This window comes from Sturnira hondurensis, unplaced genomic scaffold (assembly GCF_014824575.4).
Source record: "Sturnira hondurensis isolate 20B ecotype Veracruz unplaced genomic scaffold, ASM1482457v3 Scaffold0004271, whole genome shotgun sequence".
Taxonomy (NCBI): domain Eukaryota; kingdom Metazoa; phylum Chordata; class Mammalia; order Chiroptera; family Phyllostomidae; genus Sturnira; species Sturnira hondurensis.
In genome coordinates, this window is record NW_028076902.1 from 3,722,023 (window position 1) to 3,743,815 (window position 21,793).

At 46.2% G+C, this 21,793-nt stretch overlaps 1 long non-coding RNA gene across 1 annotated transcript in view; it reads left to right on the forward strand.

Moving 5' to 3' along the window:
- Nucleotides 1-596: 596 nt before the first annotated feature.
- LOC118986423 (uncharacterized) overlaps nt 597-21,793 on the forward strand; it is a 59,617-nt gene continuing 38,420 nt past the window's right edge. Inside the window, exon 1 of the long non-coding RNA XR_005066375.1 lies at nt 597-891. This is a non-coding gene — a long non-coding RNA (uncharacterized LOC118986423). The remainder of the gene's footprint in view (nt 892-21,793) is intronic.

Here is a 21,793-nt window from a genome sequence, read left to right on the forward strand (position 1 = left end):
TAGGGAACGGCATGGGTGGGGTTCACCTTACCATTCACCCCCAAGATTAAGAGGGGCGGCGCCAGGCCAGGTACCTGGACCCCCAAGCCACCCCCTCCGGGCCTCCGAGGCTCCCCTCTGACGCCTCCAGGATATTGCTACCTCTCTCCTCTCCTCCGTTAAAATAGTGGAACAAACCACGGAGTAAAGTGATGGGAAGCTGGGGTAAGGAGAGTCGCCTGCAGTGAAGGGCTGCAGGGGAGAGAGAGCACGGTGGTCCTAAAAGGTGGCCCGCCAGAGAGCTCTGGGCTGATTGGGATCAGGTTCAGCTGCAGCGGCTGAGACCCTTACCCTGGGGCAGCCGGACCCACCCCCTGGCCCGGGGCGCCTGCGGAGGGCTTGGGGCAAACCTGGAGCTGGTGGGGGTGGGGTGGGCGATTCCACCTCCATCCATCCTGGAATGGAAACAGCGGTCACACAGCTAAAATCGGGGCGGGGGGACAGGCGGGTACCGCGGTCCCTCCCACCCCCAACCCGAGCCGCCGCCGCCGCCGCGGCGGTTCTGTAACACGTCCCCAGGAGACTGGCAGGAGCAACACGTGATGTGTCTACTTATCAGGGCGAGAGGGGGAGAGCGAGTCTCCGAGCGTGCGGGCGAGGAAGCAGGGCTGGGGGCCGAGGCGGGGGCCGGGACGACGGCTGGGGCGCCGGGGTCGCCAGCTCCTCGCCCACCTCCCTCCCTGTGGGAGAAGAGGAGGAGGGGAAGTGACTACGGAGTTGATGAACTTTGCACATCCAGAAACGCCATTTTGATTCCTTTTCCGGAACAAGTTTGCATCTCTCCTCGTTCTCTCCCCGAAGCCCATCAGTCCCCACAACATCATGCCTGGGAGCCGAGCGCCTAGCCCGGCCGTAAGTACGCGCCCCGGATTCCGGCTCCCTAGACTCGGGTGGCAGCGAGATGTCTGGGGCTGAGTGGGAGCGACCTTTTAAAGAACTTTTGGGGATGGGGAGGGTGAAGTCTGCACAGCGCGTCGTACTTTTCAAACTTGCTGTTTCCCGGAGTCGAGGACCCGAGCGCCCTACGCCGCGCTACGTGCTCTCGGGGCGGTGGGGCTGGCCCGGGATGAGCTGGGCAGCCCTCTCCCCTCGGGCTGCGCGCCGGGCCGCTCCTCCTCCTCCCCCTCCCCCTCCCCTTCCTCCGCTCCTTTCCCCTTCCCGAGCTGCCGGCTCTGCCAACCAGCTCCCAGCGCGAGCCGCCGCGGCCGCCGCAGCGCCCCGCCGCCGAGACCTGATGCGCATCCATATTAGCCGTCCGAGCGCAGGAATCCGGCCCGACCCGCGCCGCCGCGCCCGCCGCCCAATTTATTTTTAACGACCACTGCGGGGACTCGGATGGTGCACGCACCACCGCCTGAAACATCTTCCCAGCGTTGCTCTCCATCTTCCGCCCTCGCTCCCCCGACATCCTCCCCCCCTATGTGGGAGGGGAAACTTTTCTCCTACATACTTTCGAGTCCCTCTCAGGCCGAGCAGCGCGGAGATGACGGCGCCCGCCTGCTGCCGTAAGGTATCTGGGGGTGCTCGCCTAGGGTGCCGGCTCGGGGGTGCCGCTCAGGGCTGCGCGGTGGGAGCATCCGCCGCGCCCTGCTTTGCGGACTTTGATCCTCCCTGGCGGACCGCGCCGGCCGGGAGGGGGCCGCGGGCAGCCCTGCTCCCTCGCTCGTTCCGGGCTCCTGGCTGGGGGGTCAAGCCGACCACCGTCCCTGGTGACCAGGGGCTGCGGGGGCCGGAGCCCTGTCCGCGTATTGTTTCCTTGCCCTTCCGTTGGCGGTGTACGTGTTTTCGTGGGAGCCATCGGTGTGGAGTTGAGCCTGCATCGCGGTGGGGGGTGGGGGGGCTCGGCGCCCGGCGCCGTCACGAGCACAGGAAGGAGGCCGGGAGCATCCGAGGCGGGGCCGGCTGCCGGGGCCCGCTTCGCCGCCCAGCTGTGGAGCGCTCTCGGAAACTTTTGTCCGCTGCCCGCTGGACCAATTTTTTTGCGAGTTCCTGGGGCTTCCTTCCTCGTCCCATCCCGGCCCGCAGCGCCCGGCGAGGGTGTGGGGGCGGGGGGAGCGGTGTCCAGGGGCTGGGGACCCAACGCCACCACCACCACCACCCCCCCCTCGGGCTCAGCCCCCCGCGCCCCCTCCCCGCTCGCGGTTTCTTAGGAAACTGCGACCTTAATGGTTGCTAAGGAGCGGGGAGGTCCTTCCCGTCGCCTGCCCCCTCCCTGGGAAGCGGCATGTTTTCTGAACCCGGCCGAGGGTCGCGTCGAGGATGTGGTGACTTGTTCCCCGACCATTCGCGGGGCCGCGCGAGGCTCATGAGTGCGGGACGCGGAGATCGAGCCCGCTTCTCGGCTGGGCTACTTTACTTTTCGGGCGGTTGCGGGTGGGTAGCGGTGGGGCACAAGGGGCTCGAGGACCCGCAGGCGGACCGGCTGGTTGACAGGCGCCGTGGTGCAGCTCGCTCCCTGCGTCCGCGATGCATCCGTGATGGGTTATAAAAGAGGAGGAAAGTATTTCTCCTTGCTCAGCAGATTTGCCCTTCCTCGCTCCTTACTGGTTAGAAGATAGAACGTGAGCCCAGATCCGGACGAGCAGTTCACATTCCATTACGAAATTCTACACGGCTTCAGAGCCAGCAGCAGCACACATTCGGGGCACTTTGGAGTTTTTTCTTCTTTGGGGGCGGGTGATGGTGGTGGAGAGGGATAGAGGGTGGATAAAAAATACAGCTTTTTTGTATCCTGAGAAACCTGTCTGAGGATTTTCATCAGTAGTGGTGTTATAACCCTCATGCTTGTTTTAGAGTTTAAAGCTTAGCCTTTTGAAAGCCAATGGAACTAAAGATTGCTTGTTGGATAGGATGCTGGAAATAGCTAGGTATTTCTGTCTTGAAGAGGAGACTTGAGATATTTCTGCAAAAACTGAGTTGTTAATGTGCATCCCATATTTTTAAGATTTTAGATATGCAGTGGTCTGTGCATGCACGTGAGTGTATTCTGAAATAAGTTTAATTGAAGTGGAAGATGGGCGAGAGGAATTGCAAAGAAAAGAATGGGTTTTTTAGGGTGTTGTCCCCCTCCTCCACGCCTCCCCCCACCACCACTACCACACACACACCACCTTCACAGTCCTTAAAAAGCATCCCCCAGATCTGGTGCCTGTTTGAGTAGGCAGGTATGGTTCTAACACATAATGTAACCCGGAAGTCTAAGGCTGTCTTGGCTGAAACTTCTTTCTTCTTCTTCTTTTTTTTTTTTTTGCCAACGTTTAGTTCTGTGCTTCCTTCAAGAGTCACAGAGAACTTTTGAAGGACTGAGTTCGAAATTATTCTTCAAATTTATGCAAAGGTGAACCACTAATTTTAGGGATATTTTTTGTTTGTTTGTTTGTTTTATTGCTGCTCTTTGGAGGGAGCCTTCTGGGTACCGGCTGATGGATCCTGCTTTGATGTGTTTTGAGCTTTGGTTACACTGATGAATTAAACATTTGAATGGCTTTTATCAAGTTTTAAATGTGTGAAAAAATACCTTCCCTCCTATCCCATTTTTACAAAAGAATGGGAGAACCCTTTGATTTAGTTAGTTGTTTAGCTTGTGCTTCCATTTTAGGTTGTTGATGAACTTACACTGTTTTATCATTCTGAAAAAATACTGTTAAGCTGCTTGCCTTTTAGGATGTTTTGTTTTTAAAGAGGATTTGCTGGTTATGTGATACTCTTAAATGCTGCTGCTACTGCTGCTTACTGTTATATGGCATATGAATCTCAGGGTTTTTGTAGGTGCTACTTATTTCTCATCAGAAAATCAGAATCTAAGCCCTATGGCAGAGAAGTGTTTGTTACTGATGGGGAATGTGCGTCTGACTCAGCTGGCACAGGTGGTGCATCCATTCCAAATTGCTCATATCATCCAGCAGGTGACCTTTTGACTCAAGGGTCTTTTATTTTAGATTTCTTCAGGCTGACCTCTGAGGTCTTATTTGCATGCAAGACAGGCACAGAATATTGAAAATAAACCTAACTTTGTTAATCCTGCACCGGATCAACAGCTGTTTATTAGTTACAATAGCTAGTTGCTTTCATTATGTAGCTTTCATTTTTATGTTCAGTTTTTGAATTGCTGTGTTGGTTCACTTCCTAGACCAGTTTGGAAATCTTTGCTTGCTATCTTATGCTCCGTTGTCAACATCATTTATTACTGTTAGCAAAGGAGATTTTCTGATTTATAAAGTTTAAAAAATCCTACACTTTAGGGTTTTGTATGTCATAATCAACAAAAATTTAGCTTCTACAAAAATTGGTTAAATGTGTTTACTAGAAACAGAAGTGAATCCTTTTGATGTGTCTATTCATTATCCTTCTGAAAAGTAGGTGATGCTCAAAAGGTCATAGGATAAGGGTTGCTAAGCAGCTAAACAGAAGGATGCTAAAATTAACCAAAGCGTTTTTTTGAAAGGGAGTTCTTTCCCATTTTGCATTATTTACTAGATTTAATTAGTTTCTGAGTCCTTCATGTCCTTTGACCCAGGAAGGTAGGGTGTTAAGTTTGTTTTGTTTTTGTTATCATATTTAAATAATCTCTCTTTTGTAAGTGTCTTTTAATTGAAGTTCACGCTGTCTGACCAACTCTGGTGTCAGATGGCAGCTCGTCTGGGCGGACTTCTTGTCCCTTACCTGTGTGTTCAGGTTAAACCTTCCCTGCTGGAGGGTACATGTGAGTAACATCACCGTACTTCATTTATTAATAACAGAATTTTTAGTTGTTTTGGAAAATCTACCCAACCCATACAGGGATGCCTTCACTCCTTGTTAAACAGATTTGCATTTAAAAGATAGAAATGCAACATAGTATCAATAGAAAGTATGCAATGTAATCTCTCCTGATAACAGGACACAGTTTTCTTCCCCCTTTGCTGAGATTATTACTCCCTTAGGATTCGATAGGGCTTCTCCTTTGCACTCCACTTCTCCATCTCCTTTTACCCAGCCTAGTTCTTAATACCTTTTAAAAATAATTATATTAGGTTTAGAATGTCTTTGGAAGGACTGACCAAATAGCAGGGGAAAAATTGTGATTTACATTACATTTCTACCAGAAGTGTGTTAAAGGGCCCTGAGTTTTTCCAGTGAGGTAAAATGGTAGAATGCTAACTGAATCCTTGGGTGGTAATCACCTCCTTGTTGAAAGGCAAGTCCTCTAGAAGTCAAAAGTTTCCCTGCCTCAAGGTTACTTGTGTACATATGACCTACTGAACAGGCGAGTTGGGTAATATTTTTTATATCCAAATATAATTAAGAAATTGGATGGGTTCCTTTGAGGGGGCGGGGTGTGTGAGTTTTCTCTCTCTGACTTAGGAAATGATTTTTGGGTAGAAATAGCCATGGCCCTCTTCAAAACGCAGAGGTCACATGCTGGTTTCCACATCTTGGGAGGCCTCCCCATAAACTAGAGGTAAAAGGTGGACTGTATGAACCCCGGGGGGAAGCATGCGGCTTGCTTCCTGAAATGCATCACTTATTTTTAATCCCCTCCACTCCCATTGGAGGCAGAATACAGAGAGGAACACCATTTGCTGTGTTTGCATTACGACGGGGGTAGAAGAATGAGAAAGATGGGGAGCGAGGGTGATGGACTTTTCCCTTTTGTGTTAGCTGCCCTGTGGGACAGAGTCACCAGTGGTGCTGGTCTGTTTCTCTGCTTGCCTTCCCCTGGCATTGACTGCTGGTAGAGATGGGGTGCAGTGGAGAGGAAGGGAGGCCGGGGAGGAGGGCACAGGGAGCTGCTACTTCCAGTTACTGGTGAATCTTGTTTCTGATGGTACTTCAGGATACAGGTGAGCCAGTCAGCCATCAGTAGAGGTGGCTGCCAGTGAATAGGTGCTCCACACAAAAGGAGTGGGAGAGGGTGGAGACTGTTTGTTCAGTATGATTCAAGCAAGTAATGCTAAGAGAATTTGAAAGCCTCTGTAAAATCCCCAGGACCGGGCACTGACTGCTCCTGTAGGATTCACCTGAGGCCTTTCAGACTCCTTGAGGGCGGGTGGTCCTGATAGGGTGGAGAAAGCCCAATGAAAACCCCAGCATTCTTTGTTGAGCCAGCCAGACTGCAGAGAAAAAAGTCTCAGTGGGGGTAATTAGATAAAGCTTTTAAATGGCTCTATTTGTTTTTCCCCTGCCTGCTTGGTATCTCATCTCTTTCCCCCCCTTTTTCAGGGACTGTGGGGCAGGATTGTTATACGAAGGTTTAGAGACTTTTAGTGGTTTAATTACTTAGAAAATTTCCTTTTTCAATAGGGTGTACCTTAGGCAAAGTGAAGAAGACCTTTAATAAGATTCCAGTTTTATCCTCAGCAACATAGTGAGGGTTGGATTGGGTACATTAACCCATCTTACAGCTATGCTTATTTCCACCAAGTGGTCGGTCATAAATCAAACCTAGGATCCAGAATTCCTAACCCCAGCCTAGCTCTGTACAACGCGTGCTTTTTTCTTTTGTAAATTTTATTTGTTGATTTTTAGAGAGAGAGGGAGAGGAAGGAAGAGAAGGAGAGAGAAACATCAGCTTGTTGTTCCACTTAGTTAGGCACTCACTGATTGATTCTTGCCTGTGTCCTGACTGGAGGTTGTGCCCGCAGCCTTGGGGTCCCAGGACGGGGCTCTAACCCACTGAAGCCATCCGGCCAGGCTCTGCAGCACCTGCTTTTTAAAGTCTCCTTGGCCTCAGAAGACTGAGCAATAAACATACAAAATACCTCTTTATCTGGTGTGTGTGTGTGTGTACTTTTAAAATGGGACCAGGTCGTTTTAAAAATAATTCTGTGGTTGAATCTGAAGATGTAAGCCAATTAAAAAAGAAACTTTTTAGCCTTTGGCAGCACTTCAGTTAATGAATACCATTATACACATATTTTCAGCAGCTTTTCTACACGGTGGGGTTGTTATGTGGATGAAATAAAAGTTCCAGAAAGTCAAAATCTATATATGGAAGAAAGTAGTATATTTGGAGCTCAGGAAGCTTTGTGGGTGTCCACTCTGGATTTCCTTTCCAGAATTGGGTACAGCACCATTACTTTAGGCAGAATTTGCCTAGGAGTTTGTGTTCAAATGAGGGAAGGAAGCACTTTCTTTTTGCTTTGAGTGCCAAGAGACAAATGGAACTGGCAAAACATTCTTAGTGGATAAGGACTGGATAAGGAAGAGGTAGACTGTAAGTGTTGGGCTCTCCCTTTAAAGCGGTGATTCTCAACTTGTCGGTTTTGCCTCCAGGGGGCATTTGGCAATGTCTGGAGACATTTTTAATTGCTTTGCTGGGGGAGGGGTGCTCTTGGCCTTTAGCGGAAAGAGGCCAGAGACGCAGTCTGCGGGGATGGCCCCACAGCAAAGGATTACCCAGTCCCAAATGTCAGTGGAGGACAAGGAAGCATGCTTTAAAGGTGCTGTGTCTTATGTGCAGGTAGCCTGGGTGTACTCACAGCATTACATGTGATATATTTGGACATCTGAAATTTCATAAAGCAAGTAAGGTCTTATTACATGCCTGTAAGATACCATGGTTGACAAGTTCAAGGTTTCACAGAAAATTTGGGGTTGGGGAAAACATTAAGTGGCATCAAATGTATTTTAAAACCTCTTAGTAAATAAAAATTCTAGAACTCATCTGCTTCTAAAGCAAACCAGATTCATTGGCATGGGGAAGCTGTTCTGGTAGTTGGCTCAGCTTTCCAAGTCGCTTCTTCAGTCATTTAGGAAACTCGCCCCTTGCTGTCATCTGCCAGTCCTGCCTCCCACTGCAGCTTACACGAAGTGTACCACCACGGTCCCCTCCCTGCCCCCGCTCTTTTTTCAAGTGTTGGAACTAGCCCCTACTCGCTTGACAGCTAATGCTCCTGCACTCCTAGGCTCCCTTATTTCGCCTTCTCAAGTTTTCGCAAAATTCTTACGTAACTGTTCGCCCTTTTTACCGGGCAGTGTATTGGAGTCTGGTTTTCTGTGCATACATTTTCTCTTCGAGAGGGTGGATGGCAGACCTGCTGCCAGGGCTGGAAGGAATGGGGAAGAAACACAGGGAAGAGACCGTGGTTGTTTTCGTGTTCTTGGGACTGCTGGACCTTGATTTAAAGAAAAAAATGTGGTGTACAAATATAACACTGAATTCCTCAAATCAAAAATGTTTCAGATAGTGACAGGAGTGATCTTTTAGCCACAGGTGCCTCCAGTCCTGGGTGCTCCCACCTCCCCCCTCCAGCCCCGCTCTGGGCCTGTCATGTAAGCAGGAGGCATGGACGAGGCTCTGGTGTAGAGAAAAAGAGACTAACAGAATCCAGAAGAGGGAGGGCTGCTTGGGTGGGAAGTGATAGTTGCCCCCAAAATGACCTGGACTCCCACTTACCATCTAGAAATGTGAAACTCTCGAAGGTAGCTTTATTTTTTTTAACATCCTAAACCAGTGAACAAGACTGTCAGCATCCAGTTCACATCCATTGGTGCTGATGGTGCTCAGTGACCTGCTCTGAGGCCGCCTAATACCCCTCATCACCTCCCCTAGCCAGAGGTTTTGGTGCTTTTCTGCCTTTTCCTCCAGCTTATAAATTGGTGACTCGCTGCTCTCTGTCTCCATTTACAGCTTTTCCCAACCTGGAACCTTCTGTCACCCAGGTCACCTGTAGGTACCTCAGAGGTAACTTGTAATATAAAAGGCATTTTCCTAACTTCTAGAATATGATCTGAAATTCACCATCCACCCAGTCTTCCAGGCTAGAAAGCAGGTTGCTGTCCTTGACTCCTGACTCTTTCAGCCCTCAGCCCCCACAGTCAGTTAGCAGGTCCTTCCTAAAACTTCAGTCTCACTCTGAAACAGACTGTCCCACTGCTCCTGACCTAAGGCCCTCATCATGCTGCAAACGCCTCCTCAGTTAATTTCTTGCCACCAGTGTGTCCTTATTCCAGTTCACTCTCTGCTCTCCTCCAAAACTAAAGCTGCACATGGTGTTTGCCTGCTGAAAAACATCACTTGGCTCCCTGTTGTCTACAGGAAGAAATCCAAACTCCTCAACTTGGCACACAAGGAACTTTATCCTCAGCTTCCAAACTGTCTTTCTAGTTTCAGCTCTTGCCACTCTGTCTACACCATTGACACACTGAATACTTTCTCACTACTTCTGCTTTTGCATGGTTTGGTCATTCTGTTTTATCCCCATCCACTTCTAGCAAATGGCATTCCTTAAGTCTTTCAGGATGCGTTTCAAACAGCACCTCCAGAAAGAATGAGGTCCTCCACCCAGAATAGTCCTTATCCCCAGCTGCCTAGCCTGTCAGTTGTGATTTACCTGTTGACATGTCCCCCACCCCCAAGACTAGGGATGAGACTTGTAGTCCTATTTTTCCCATCTTTTGTACCTAGAACAAGTATCTTGTAGTTGGTGCTTATTTGGTAATGAGTGTTGACTGGAGTTGTTTTCTAATACAAAAGTGAGTTTTTGAAGAGGTGCAGGTTATTTTTGGAGAAGAGCATATATAATTTGGAAGCTAAGTCTTAAATATCAGTATGAAGAGAAGGAAACTAACGTTTTGAGCACATCTATCATGCAGAAATTTGGTGTTAAGTGCATACTAGTGGGAAAGAAGTTTGAGTTACAGACATTTTAAAATGAAAGTTTGCTCAGCTTAATTTACTTGAAACTTAAGAGGGGAAAAAAATCTATCTTAACGCCTGATTACATTAAAGGCTGTCACACTCGGGCCCATACTAATTATAACCACTTTTGATTGGCTATTGGTTTGAAGTTTATGTTAAATAGGAGAGGTGGGCACACAGATCAAAGACCAAAAATCATTTTAGAGCTCCAATGTGTGGGCCCATTTTCTCTGTTTAGTTAGGTTTTTGTTTCATTAGTGGTATGAGTTAATAAGAGTGTTGGTCTATGGATAATTTAACTTTTCTTTTTTTTCTGTTACTCCCTGGATTTAAAACAAAATACCAAACCAGAAACCTATATGGGACTTGTTTTCTTTGTGTGTATGCATGCTCAATATACGGATTTGAGTGAGGATGACTATACGCAATATTTATAGACAGAATCATTTCACTGTTTTAGGGGAGCTTTGTTTATACCAAGATTTAATTGTAAAAAAAGAGAAAAACTACTTGTGAATATACAAAATCATCTCAGTATCTTTTCTTACCTTTCTTTTAAAAGTGGTACAAATATCTCCAGAAGTAGGAGAGGAACCAGGAAGATGGGGTGAGTGGCGTTTTACGTATGGACACTGTTATGCCTTTACATTTTGAACCATATGAATGAGTTTCCTTTTCAAAAAAGGAATTACAAACATTTAAAAAGCCATTTTCTCTTCCACTTTTAGGCTTTTAGTTGTTTTGAGGGATAATTATATGAAGCTGCTTGGTGACATATCAAACAGCTGTCCCACCACTGACTTAGTTAAACCTATATTGGATTAAACTGTTCTGCTTAAAACTTTAAACCAAGTATAATTTAAAGGAGGCTTAACTCTTATGTCTCTGAATTTATAGGACTTATGAGAACCACTTGTGGTTCAAGAGCTTTGTAAAACTTCATAACCCCTTTTTTCTAAAATGTTATATTAATTTGGATTCAGTATCAGATTCAATATCCTTTTGGAGTATAGGCAGTTTTCTAACCCCAAATTTGCTATCCATATGGTGTTTTTTATTTTGTTTTGTTAACACTTATAGATTGTTAGTTATTAACTTATTTATGCGATAAATATGTGAATACCTACTATATGTCTGAATACAGGGGTATTAGTATAAGAGACAGTTGCTTCCTCCTTCGTAGATGTTGAAAGAGACACATGTAACCACTAAGTCATTTTTACATCTGTGCTAAGTGCTAAAAGTTAAGTTTGACAAGAACACGAAGTACAATTTGGCCTCTGTTGTCTATAGGAGAAGCAGAGGATGCTGGGAGGCAGGTCAAGGAAGGCACCCCATAGAAGTAGCATATGAGTTAATGTCTCAAGGATGATGAAGGGAAGGAGGGTATGCTGTAGAACAGCTCATGCAAAGGCCCTGAGGTGGGAGAGGAGGAGGGTATGATCACCGAGGTGAGGTGTGAGTGTGTACATACAGAGGTAGGGGGAGACACAGTAGGAGTAAATGATGTGTGTGGTGAGGTAGAGAGGGACTAGAGCCTACTGCTTGTGGCTCACCTTTATTTATTTATTTTTTCTAACTCTGGGAAGCCGTAGAGGGTGTTAGGCCAAGGAATGGTGTGATGAGATTTGTGTTTGGAAAGATTACTCCTGCCCAGAGTGGAGGTGGAGAATAAACTAGGTGAGTAGGCTAGTTTTTCAAAGCTTTGAAAACCAGTGATGGCTTGCAGAATGGTGGCAACAGAGGTGGGAGCCGCTGGGTTTGATGGAGATTTAAGTGGAAGGAAGGAAGGACTTATTGCTGGGCAGGGTGGGCGTGCAGTGGGGTGGGAAATAGTGAGGTGATTTTCAGGTTTCTGGCTTTTGGAGTGAGTGGATGGTGGTATGCCTCTCTTTGAGGTCAGATAGTGGGATTAAGCAGGGATTATGAGGAAGGTACATTCCCTGCCCTTTAAATAGCTGAATACTTATGTTTTCAGTTTTTTTCAGCATTTGTTTCTATTGCTTAAAAATTATATACCCGGTATGGATGAAGCTCAAAAAGTACTTACAAAAGTGAAAAAGGAAAGTCATGATCTTCCCTGTGGAGACAAATGAGTGCCCCGCCCCACCCCAGCCCCAGGCTTTTTCCTTCTTCCTTTTAATGTCCCGAGGCCAAAAGGAACAGGGATGATTTCTTGTAGATAGCCTGAGCTTCTAAATGATTTTCAGATGAGATACACAATTAAATCTGAAAGCCTTGAAGTTGCTGTTTGTTTTAGTGATGCTTTACCTGCTTGACTCTACAGCAAGGTGCTGAGAGGAAGAGCTTTCGAGGTAGGACTCTCAGAATTGCTCCAGATTCTTGTCCTCAGGAGTGTCATCTCGTGACCTCATTTTCCAGTTTATTTCTTAGTTTCTCATTGGTCACCTGATGCTTGGACTGTTTCAGACGTACATCAGTATTTTGCTTGATCAGTAATCGGTGTGAAAACAGAGTTCATTCAGTAAACAAAACTGAATGGTTTTGTGTGTCTACTGTGAACCAGGCTTTACACTAGATCTGTGGGTGCCAAAGAAAAAGATTTAATCCCTTTCACAAGGAATGGAGGCTGTCCCCACTGGGCGATTGTGTAGCCTGTATTTGAACACCTCTGGTGATAGCCGACTTGCTACCCCAGGCAGCCTTGGGTTTTTACCGCCTTAATTAACTTTCTTTTTTCAAGGCAAACAAAATCTTTGTGGAATGAGATGGAAAGTGGTGTGTTTTCCGCTGAGTGGGTAAAAACTAGAAGCTGGAGTGTAGGCAGGCTGCCTTGTGCATTCAGATCCTCCCTGGGCAACTCCGTGAGGGCCACCCTCAGTAACTTTCCCTCGCACTCCACTCCTGCTTCTGAGGGGTGTCTGCCACCCCGTGCCTAGCTGGGTTACCATCCTTGACTATAGCAGCACTCCCAGATTTGGGTAATGCTTTTTCTCTGATGTCATCCAAATGACTCATCAAAACCTCAGGTGAGCCCTGGCATGCCCCAAAGCTGCTTCTCCTTTATGGCATCAGTCCTGACCAATGTAACCTGAAGGTTTCACTGGGCTCCATAGAGCCCTGGTCCATGCCCACTTTGGGGAGAAGGTGATTTTCCACCTCTTGCTTAGGACACATGGGTGTTCCTGTGTCACCACCGCTGTAAATCCCATAGAACAGGTCACACTTTATTTTGGCCCTGCCTTTGATGAGGCCAACTGATAAGGGGGAAAGCCTCAACAAACACCTTGCCCCCTCCCACTTTTTAAATTAAAATAAATAGCTTGGTAAGGAGGTGCTGGGATGAAAAGTTTTTAAAACTTGGTTAAACATGTTTTTTGAAAATTTTAATCTTAAGGTATTGTGTAAAGTTATAGCTCAGTCTTTCATCCTCCTGTGACCTAAGCAGAAGTGTGAATTAAGAGGTCTAATAAGAAGTTTGTTGTAAATACAGTTTACGAGATAATGGCCTTGTGTTGAATACCCAGAATCGGTGTCAGTGACAGATTTTCGGAGAACTGTCCATAACTGCTAGGTAGTGGTGACACTGCACTGTGTCTGGGGGGCGGGGGTTTCTCCTTCTTCAGAAAGTTGTGTACTTGCGTCCTTGGTGTTGCTTTTTGAGGGTTTGTGGTGTTAGGTTTCCTAGCCTTTGGGGTATGGGAATGTCTTCTACCTAGCTGCCTTCTGCTAGACTGTCTGCTGTGGTATTAACTGAGTGAAAATTGAGTATATTTTATGTAAAGTGCTTGAAGAGGTTACTGAAACAAGTTAAAGAAATACATGCTTTGGAATTCTAGTGAGCGTTCCTCAGAGAAGTTCGAAGTGGTATCAGTCAGACCAGGCCATGTGATACTTCTTTAGGGTGTGTGATTCATCCCTTCATTGTAAACCCAAAGCCATTGTCATCTTGCTGCCTATGGCGTCAGGATGCATGCTGGAAGGATTCCTCTTTCCTCAGGAAGTGGCCGCTCTGCCTGAAGAGTGGGTGAGTGTGGTGCATGCATGGGGGCGGTCATGTTGTGGCCCCAGTGCTGAGAACGAGAAGGGGGGTGGTTACCCCTTTTTCATTTTCATTGTTTTTGTCTCTTTCCGAGCAGCTCCTAATGTTGATGTACATGAATAATCATGGCAAATGCCTGGCAAAGTTTGCTTTGAGTCTTTGAGAGTCCACTGGAGGGTAAATGGTGTGTGGTCATGTGTCCATGTTGTGGTATAGTGAGGAAGAAACGGGGGAGTGTGTGTGTATAGGGGAGGTAGTATGGTTAGCATTGGTCAAATGATTATATTTAGAGAACATGATCAAATTGGCCTGGTAGCTTTATTTCGTCGTATTCTTATGATAAGTGTAATTTTGGAAGGGCACCTCTGGCTTGCTTGTGTCTGGGAAGTCTAATAGAAGCCAGTGCTGCTACTGTGTCTCCACAGAAAACAGACATAGAAATCTGGCCTTTAACCACAGTTATGATGATGTGGTTATTCATATTACAAACAGATCTATGTAAGGTACATTTAAATATGTTCAACAGACTGCATTTGAGTTATAGACCACCTTTGGTGGAAACATCATTAGGCAAAGCCTGCCTGTATTTGCTTTTGTTTTTTAAAATATTTTATTCATTATTTTTTAGAGAGAGGGGAAGGAAGGCAGAAAGAGAGGGAAGAAACATCAATGTGTGGTTGCCTCTTGCATACCCCTTACTGGGAACCAGGCCTGCAACCCAGGCATGTGCCCTGACAGGGAATTGAACCTGCAAACCTTTGGTTCTCAGTCCAGTGCTCAATCCACTGAGCCACATCAACCAGGGCTGCCTGTATTTGCTTTAAGTCAGTTAAACCAGAAGTTGTCTTTCAGTTTCTCTTTTGCCCTTGCTGGACTTAATCTGTATGACTCCATCTGATAAGTCAGACATCTTACATTATTCCACTTCAGTTTTCACCAGTTTTTGGTTGTTAGGCTTTTCATGTGGAAAACTCTTTAGCCTGACAGTAGTGGGAAACAGCATTTATTGAGCAAATACTAGTTACTGTTGTCCCAAACCCTTGACGTGGGTCATCTCATTCATTCCTCATGACAACCCTTTGATTTTGTGATGTAGGTACAATTATTATCCCCATTATTCAGATGAAGAAATCGAGACCCAGACAGGTAGATACCAGCTAGTAGGAGTCAAGCAGTGCAGCCTAACCGCAGAGCCTGAGCTTGTGGCCACTGCCAAACTGCCTCCCCTGGAGCCATGGCATACTCACCAGGTCAGCATCCTCCAAACCCCTGCTGTGTGCAGAGCTCTGCAGTGCATGTTTCAGGAAAAGAAGGGCAAGAACAAGTGTGTGATGGGGCCGCTGGCTTCTGGAAATAGCCAATTAAAACTTATCTATGAATCAGGTCATTCTGTCTGACATTTGGCAAAGTAAGTGAGTTAGATTGTTGCCTCAGTGGAAGATTAGGAGGGGGACTTGAAGAAGTGCTGGGTCACAGGTCAGCCAGTGGGGAAGTGGCTACCCCAGAGTGTCTCAGGCCAGCACTATAGGAGAGACCCTGTGGAGAGGTAGGGCGAGGCCCTGGACAAGTCCTGCTGGAGGGTAAAATTGCCCCCAAGTTCCCATTCAGGGGGTTCCTGTGGAAGGGAGGTTGTCTTTCACATGGTGGGAGGTGCTTCCACAGCAGGAGAAGGTACGCTTGGATTTGGTAGCTTCTGCCACGTGTGGTGGGCAATGGGTACATGCCTGTCTCAGATTCTTTCTTGTGAACACTCACTTTTAACTTCACTGAAAGTCCTTAAACTGTGTTTTGAAGTAGGACTAGTCGGTCAGCCACTTTTGAGGAGCCTGGAAATTGTCAGTGCTGTAAGCACTTGGGGGATTGAGTGTTGCTGTGGGTTTCTATAGGGCCAGTGCCTTGAAAACGGGCCCTTTGTTGTTTTATGTTGTAATGGGTTACTGTCACTTTATTTAATATGTAAATTCAAGATTTTGCCTTGAAATTGGTATTATGGGTCAGGACTGGTGAGGGAAGAGGTCCCGTGATCCGGGGTACTGGTGAGGTAGGTGCAGCAATTGAATTGATCTAATTCCCAACCTAATCATAAAACATGGAGGACACAGCCTGTAGGAGGTGGTTTTTTGATTTTGTTTTGCTTTTTAAGTGGTAGACGCCATGTGCACTGGAGGACATCCAGTCTTTCTTAAGACGTTTTTGGGATGAGGTTACCAGTGTGCATTGTTCCTCCCCTTTTGTGAGGGTGCCTGAGCAGGTCACCAAACTGGCAGACCTTTACTATCGCAGCACTTGATGGTCTATTCCCTGTTTCTGCTGGGTCTGTGGGGAAGGATTATTTTGAAATTCGTAACAAATAGGGAATTTCAGCCTGTGTGCCACAAGCTCAATTATAACCAAACTCTATTCCATTGACTGCTACTGTTATGGTTGTCATTGTCATTTTGTTCATGGCAATTTGCTAGTATCAGCAGAAGAGTTGTGAAAAGAAGTCTGAACTGGGAGACTAGCATTCTGTGCTTTCTCATCCGTGTAATACTGTCATCAGCTTCCCTGTTCTGGAAACCACCTCTCAACACTGCTCCAGGTATCAGGGTCTAAGGGCACAAGGGTGAGGACAACATGGTCTCTGCCCTAAAATTCACCAGGACATCAAACCAGCAGAGACATCAGAACAGGCAGAGGACCTGGAAGTGGGAAGTGGTCAGGGAAAGAGGAAGTGATGTCTTCAGATGGGGTGGGCTGACCAGTGGAGAAGCCTGTGGGGAGGGAAAATGAATTTCTAGGTAAAGGAACAGTGTGAGTACAGGCGCTGGAGCACAGAAATGCGAGGTTTGGGGGGACAGGGCAGGGTAGGAGTGTGACTAGAGAATAGGGGGGTTGCTTTGCTGAGTTTGGACGAGGGGGCTTTTGAGAAATGACCAGAAAAACAGACAGCTCTGTTATGTAGGCAGTTATGGGCCATCCAACGCTTTGAAGCAGGGTGTGGTGTGAGCAGCTCTGTCTCAGAGAACACTGCTAAACCTGTGTTAAAATGAGGCAGTAGAAGAGACACATTCAGCAAAGTGCAGAATGAACTTAGAATTTGGTGCCATATTTAGCAGAATAATACCTCCCCGCAGCCCCCTTTTTTTCCCCCAAGAGATTTTTCAGTCCAGGCAGGCTCTGTGGGCAGCCATGTGCAGTATTATTAAGCGATTAAAAAGGTGAGACCTTTATTTCGGCAAAAGGAATTCAGTTAACAGCACTCAAACTTACCTAGTTGTGTTTTAATCATTGGTACTTCTTTAAGCTCACTGAGGGTAGTGGAATTAATTAGAGAGAAGAGACTTTTTCCCCCTCAAAAATACAGGGTGGGGCTAAATAGGTTTACACTTTTGAGTACACAAAGCACAGAGTTTATTCTTGTATTATTATTTATTCACTATTGTATTTTCCATACAAATAACCGCATGCCTTCTTTTGCCCCGCCCTGTGTTGAGGATGGATGCAGGTTGTCAGAGGGGGGAGTGCTTATTCCTTATGAGCGCCATGCTGTCCGCGAGGAGTGGGAGTGGGCTTTGAATGGGAGCAGGCAGAGGGCTAGCAGCTATTTGCCTTCTTGATGGTCCTTTAGGGGCTGAAAGCCACAGGTGGGAATAGACTCTGTTTGGGCCATGCTCAGCTGCATAGCATTTGCGCTTCACCCATGCTCCCCGGCCTGTGCTGGGATTCCAGCTGTCTGGCTCAGCCAGGAAAGGGAGTGCTGTGCGCGGCCCAAGGCCTAAAAAATCTGGGGCAGGGGGTGTGAAGGGAGTCAAATAGCAGGCCTCAAAGACATTTAGTGGTTTATGAATTGCTGTAGAGACATAGTGTTGCCTTTAGCCTTGGGTTTTTAGAGTCCTCTGACCTCTCCAGAGGACACATTCACTTTTTTGTGTGTGACTTGATGCATTTCAAGGTCTGTAACCCTGGCTAAGAGGGCTGTGGAAAACTGGGCAGCCCCTGTGGGTTCAGTAGGTTGGTAATTCTCATCATCAAAAACTGATTTATATGTGTTACAGTAAAACGAACTGTCGTTGGCAGTCTCTTTTTGTTGTTGTTTAGTTTTGTTTTTTTACTGTTCTCTCATTTGAGCTAGAATTATGCAGGAGGAAGTGGGATGCTGGTAAGCTGTAGTGGGGCTTGGGGGTCCCAGGAGGGGAATTGGGGTGGGGGGCATGTGGAAGTGCTATTGAGTGGCTCCTTTGCCTCTGTGACCAGCCAGGGCATGCTGGTGAGAGCAGGAAGGTGCCCCATGCCCAGGACTGGTGCCTCCAGGGTTGTACGTGCTATTCCGTGGTTGAGGTGCACTATCCTTTTTTAAAGATGGGAAACACGCTTAGAGATGTTCACATTTCTTGCAGCTAGAGTTAGACTACCAGGAGGTTTTTATGGCCCATCCCCTTAGGCTTAAGGGACTTTTTGTTATACAAAATCTCATTAGTCCTGGGTAAGTGCAGAGGTCCTAGCCCAACAGTTCCGAACCTTGACTTGGTTCATTTGTCTTGATTCTTTAACAGTTTGCCTGGATTTGAGCATAGCATTATTTTGGTGCCTCAAACTGTGTCTGAAATATCTCTAATGGAGCAACTCCTGCGTGTTAGATGCTAGTTTTAGGCACTGTTGAGCATGGTTGTCTTGGGGAGTGCTGTCTGGACCCTGAACCAGGTATCCCTGGGAAGGCTAAGACTTGTGGAAAAAGCAAAAGTATGGATGAAGTCCAAGTGAGAAGGGACAGGGTGGGTTGGAGTTCTGCGTGTAATTTGGGGCTGAGGACCCTGTACTAGAAGGTGCGAGGGTTGTACTAGATGATGAGAGGGAGGGCTACCTGGGGCAGGGAGTGCTGGGGCAGAATTGGAGCTTTCCTTCTGTAAGTGGGAGTCCTAAGGTTTTGAGCACAGAATTGATGGGCTGGCCTGAGGAGACTTTGTGGATATCCTTGGAAAGGGATCGAGGCTATGCCTGTGCTTTGGGTTGAGGCTCACTTGGCTGTTTATTTCTGGCCTGAGGCAGAGAGCAAGCATCCCACAGCTGCTAGTACTGGATGAACCAAGCAGCGCTAAGGGTCTCCGAGTTGCCTGAAGGCACTGGAGTGATGCATACACACAGTCAGGCTTTATTTCTTTACAGCCATAGACTTGTTTAAAAGCTGAATCACATACACCAGCTCAATATTTGACTTCGTAGCTACCAGCTCCTGGTGAGCCTCCTTTGAGAGGGTGAGGTCTGGTAGGAAGGGTATGAAGGGCACCAGGAGACCTGTTTTCAGTTTGGGCCCTGACATTGGAGCTTTGGGTAAGATCCCTTTGGTCTGCTCTATGTCTTTGGGGCTTTGTCTACTTAAATACTGTATCATGCTTATAATGTTAATGTGTTGGTTTGTCTATTAATAACACTGGTTTACTGGAGGCAGGGTAGAAAGCTCTCCTGGCTCCTGTGTTCTGCCATGAGGTCTGTGGTGACCTGGCTGGCAGCACTATGAACACCTTGCCCAGGTGTTGCAGCCCTGGGTGAGACTTGAGCCCTGCCTGACTCCGCCACCCCCCACCAAGTTTTCAAGTCTTTAGTGTTTGGCATTCCTGGTGGTGATAAATCAGCTGATATTATCTGCCGCAGCCCAAAAGGAGAGAAGGGGTGCCCTCTCCTGCCCTAATTGAGGGCAACAGGAGGCCAGGATGGCTGAGTTTTACTGACACTATCCCAAATCATTTTTACCCTTCACAGCCAACATGCCTTCCTGTAGAAAGATGCAGGGTATAAATCCCTTCTCACCCCTTTCTTTTGCTCCTTCAACCCTCTGGTAAAGCTGGAAGGGTCTAAAGGAGAGGTGACCCAGAGCCGCAGCCTACGAGATCCACACATTCCGGATGCAACCTTGGTGAATCACTTTCAGTCGACCTGTCATTCCACAGCCTCCTGCGTCTGATTCTGTTCTGGACACACTCGGCACCTATGCTAGGAGCAAAGTTCTCTTCCCTGGCTCCTAACTCTAGGTGGCCTCCCCAGCTCTTTCCATTCGGAGCTCTGCCTGGGAGGGAGGGTGCCATCCTTGCCCCTTCCTCATTTGTTAATGTTAATAGTTATTTTTAAGAAGCACATATGGACCACCATATGCCAATCATGTGAAGTGCTTTTTGTGCATTATCTCTGAAGTCTTCATAGCAGCCCTCCTGAGTTGGTGTCGTTGTCCACATTTTGCAGATAAGGAAGATGGGTTTGCAGGAGATGGTCCTGATCATACCAGGTGGCTTTAATATACAGGAGGCACTTATACCCCCTGCTTTTTGTACTTTGATTCATTTCATTGTTGCATTGATCTTATGAGGTTATTTCCATCTTACATATGGGCAAGCGCTTTGAGAGTTTAAATAACTTGACTGAGGTCACACCAGCCGTAAGGGACAAGAGTCAGAATTTGAGCCCAGCCTGTGTACACGTGCTCTTGATCTTTGCTCTTTCGTGTTTGTTTACTAAATACACCTTTCTAATTTGGCGCTTTCTTACAGTTCATGGCTTCTGTTGGACTTGCTTTCTAATGCTGTTCCCATTTCTAACGCAGGAAGACCTGGAGAGGGGGAGCTTGCATTCGTCAGGCACCCACTGCATTTCAGGCACACATTGTCTGGTTTCCTTGGGTTAGAATGTAAGCTTCCCAAGAGCCTTTTGTCCCTTTTCATGTCTTTTGTTCACCCGTGACCCCAAGCACCTACCCTCAGTGCCTGGCGTATCCTGGAGGTGCAGTCGATATTTGTGAATGAACGAACGAGGTAGGGATTATCATACCTGTTTTACAGGTGGAAGCTTTGAGACACAGTTGTTGCGTGACTTGCCCATAGGTATACATCACAGTTGAAAACGTTCGCTCTTCACACCACAGGTCTTTTTTAAAAACTGATCTTTTTTACACATGGGAAATTTAGAGAGTAATCAGATTTAGGTCATGGGATTGCAGAGCATGACATAAAGCACCATGAATACTTACCCAGTACCTGGTACAGCATAAACATTGTATGAGTGACATTGCATTTGTTGGGTTTCAGGCCTCTGTTCTGCAGATGCCCTCGTTTTGGGCAGGGTTACTGTACAATTCAGCAAGCTGAAATTTACTAGCCACTGAAACTTTTAAAAGACATGTTTTATCAATCTAATGTTCCTGTCTTTGGTGTACTATCAATCAGTCAATACAAGTAGTGAAAATTAGTTTAAACCCACCCTGGTTGATTGGCAAGATTTGATTAAAGTATATTCGCATCTTCCCTTTACAGCCACAGAGGGCCTCAGGGATCACTGGCCTGTTGTCCTTCTTACACCCCCTTAATATACAGGCGAGGAACACTAGCCAGAAGAGATGTTCCTGAGTATAAAATAGTTTTTTCCTGTTAGGTGTTTATTTCATTACATACATAACTCATTTCCATGCTAAAAAATTATAAATGAACAAAAAGGAAGAAAAATACAATAAAGCACAAAAGAAAAACTAAAGTTACTCTCATGAGTCAAAGATTACTTTATATCTCCTTCTAGTTGGCCTTCTATGCATATATACTCATATTACAGAAATGAGATTTATTACATTTGTAGGCAATAAAAAGTTTATGTTTGCTCGTGCCTTTAAATTATATCTATTAAAATTTGTGGTATTATGTATTCCAATATTCTTTGACATGAAAATCACATTATTTTGATGTTGGATAATTTGTTGGGTGGGAGTCATAGGCTGTTATTGTTTGAATTATTGTGCATTCCCTGGGTATTTACTGTGTATGGTGAGGAGAGTATTTTCTAGATTAATGAAGTCAATCTGAGGATTAAAATTTTTACTGAAAATATATGAGTGCATAGTTAATCATAAATTGATTTGTTCTAAAGAGGTAAAGACTGCACTGGCAAACTGTATTTGTTTTTTTGATTAGCATATATTCTATCATCTTATTACGCTAAACAACTTAGAATTGCCTATGAAAAATAAATTGAGAAGTTCAGAAGGTCCTTCTAAAGCATCAAATACCCTTGAGAGGATGCTGTTTTCTGTCTTATAGGACACTGTGTTGTGCATCTTATGGATGATGTTACGTGTTAATTGCTTGTGGTTGTGTTTTTTTTTCTATTCTCAC